This window comes from Thermobia domestica, chromosome 9 (assembly GCF_964235325.1).
Source record: "Thermobia domestica chromosome 9, izTheDome1.hap1.1, whole genome shotgun sequence".
NCBI classification, from domain to species: domain Eukaryota; kingdom Metazoa; phylum Arthropoda; class Insecta; order Zygentoma; family Lepismatidae; genus Thermobia; species Thermobia domestica.
The window spans coordinates 22086607-22089117 of NC_137462.1; positions in this window are offsets into that span (position 1 = coordinate 22086607).

Here is a 2511-nt window from a genome sequence, read left to right on the forward strand (position 1 = left end):
AAATTTAATCAAAGTCGAAATTGCTCTTTAACGGATTATCCATCGCAACTGATAGCTACAACGCTAACTAAGGCAAAGTGCTCTCTAAGTTAGAGCAAGGTGAACTTCTCGTAAATTCGGAATCGCGGTTCGTGCTTCTACATGTTAACTCGTCTCCAGTTCAATACCGACTACCTCTTCCAAAAGTCTCTCAAAGGTTTTTGTTCAATGTCCCTTCCGGGTTAATATCCTGGGTCGTTGACTATTTCTCCAATCTCGATGAAAAGTGCGTGCTCATAGATTAACCAAAGGTGAGGTGATGATAGGAATACTGACAGGAAAACAATCTGCTGTTTTTATTGATTGAGAAATTACACGTGTAAGAAAGAAATGACAGACAGCAAGAAAACTTCCTAGTAGGAAAAGCAAATGAACTTAGAAAAAAAAAATCGAAAAGCAATTCAACATTAAATGAACGATTATGCTTTTCACTGTATTGAATTTTGAAATGAAATGCCCCTAAGTTAGAAATAAAATGTTTTGTTGCGTGTCCAAATACACATATCTTCACAATACAGCTTAATACTTTCGTTTCAATTGCTTACATTACAGTTAAGCGTTCACAGTTCGATCATAAGGAACAAGTTCCCAATTCCTTCCAAATTCCACCATACGCTAAACACTGCCTCTTTATGATTAAAAAAACATGTTATACCCTGGGTGCTGCGTTCTGGTCTGGGTCCAGCCATTGATTACTACACAAACTTCAGTAAGCAAGCTTTCGTGGCAAGATATGGTCACACGAAAGGGTTGAAAAATAAATAGATAAAGAAATGCCATAGTCTACTTAGGTATATGTATACATGGATGGTATAACAATGAAATTTAAATTAATTGGTGCTTAAGTACTTTGTGGTTTCTACGTGAATTTTCTACACCATCCAACATATACCACACTCGGCGCGTTGAAGATTTTTTTTTTAAATATATATATATATATATATATATATATATATATATATATATATATATATATATATATATATATATATATATATATATATATATATATATATATATATATATGGCCTCTTCAAGAACCAGACCTACCATCATACAGTATAACGAGTTTAAGTCATGGATTCTCTTTAATATGAAGTTGTTGAATTGTCGAACATCTTTGTCATCCTGTTCCCTTACTTCGGGTATTGGTAAACAATGAGTTTTATTGCGCTGTTGTCAAATTTTATTGGCGGAAGTCATTTACGTAGAAAGATGTCTGTGAAACTGAACAACGTTATCTTGAGATTGGCCATACAAGGAGGGTGTCCGAAGTGTAAATCTCAGATTTCAAAAATGTTTGTGCAGATCGTTAGGGGGGCTCATGGAATAAAGATCGGCACAACAAATTTCGGCGGAACCCCGTATTTGGGTGGGGCAGTGCTTCATTTGCGATTTTCGGCTTTCATAGTAAAAATCGGCCTTTTGATTTAAAAATTGATTTATTGTTGTCGACAATCGTTGTCTTTCGTCTTCTTTTGTGCAAAGATACTTCAATTGTGGGTCGGGGATCCCTGTGTGTGTGGGGTCACCCTCAAGTGTGACACATATTCCCCCTTCATTTTGACGAGCTGAATTCAAATATGTCATTAAAAGTATTTGTGGAGCACATGTGCGGCACAGGTCTCTACTAGTTTCTGGGATGCTGAATCACAAGTTCAAAGAGAACTGAAGGGCTTGAATTAGGAGTGTGGCTGAATCCATGCTTACTTTATGCATTGTATGTTTTACAGAAATGAAACTGCTCCAAAAAATGTTCCGCTCAAAGACTTTTGCAGCACAACTACATTTCAGGAGTGTTATATCTTCACACTCATTGCATATGATAGTGTCGTTTAAGGAAAATGAAAAACTCACTTGATTAACAAATTCTAGTGGCCTCGTATCTTCATATCCTGATTTATACCAACTATATTTGAAAACATCATGGTATCTTGGCGATGATAGTTGTTCATAAACAAGCGACTGCAACTTTATAATGTTGTTACGTTGGTGAAGTTGTATATCAATTTGGTGTAAAATTATGAAATCTGTTATTTTCCGTACAAAATTCTTCCATATTCTAAAGCCCCAAACATCCCATGGTTGTACAGCCCAAGTTTTTCCCGGTGGAATCTGTTTGATACATAGCTTTTTGTTGTCCGGAATGTGTTGCTGCATCTCTTCCTCGTTAAAAGATGACCATGAATCTACGAGCAAGACACTTTTCTCCCCTATGTTAGGAACCAAAACGTCACGGATTCACTCCTCCAAGTGTAGCTTACCCATCTTTTTAGATTTTGATGCGGAAAGCTTAACATTTGGGGGCTGGAATAAAGTTTTCTTGACTTATGGTCCAAATTGTCCTGTCGGTTCTTGCAATACAATATATAATGGCCCAACTAATTTTCCACTGGCAGACATAAGGGGCATTATTGTATAGCTATGAGATAAGGCTTTCTTGGATTGTGCAGAAGCTTCTACTTTTTTTGG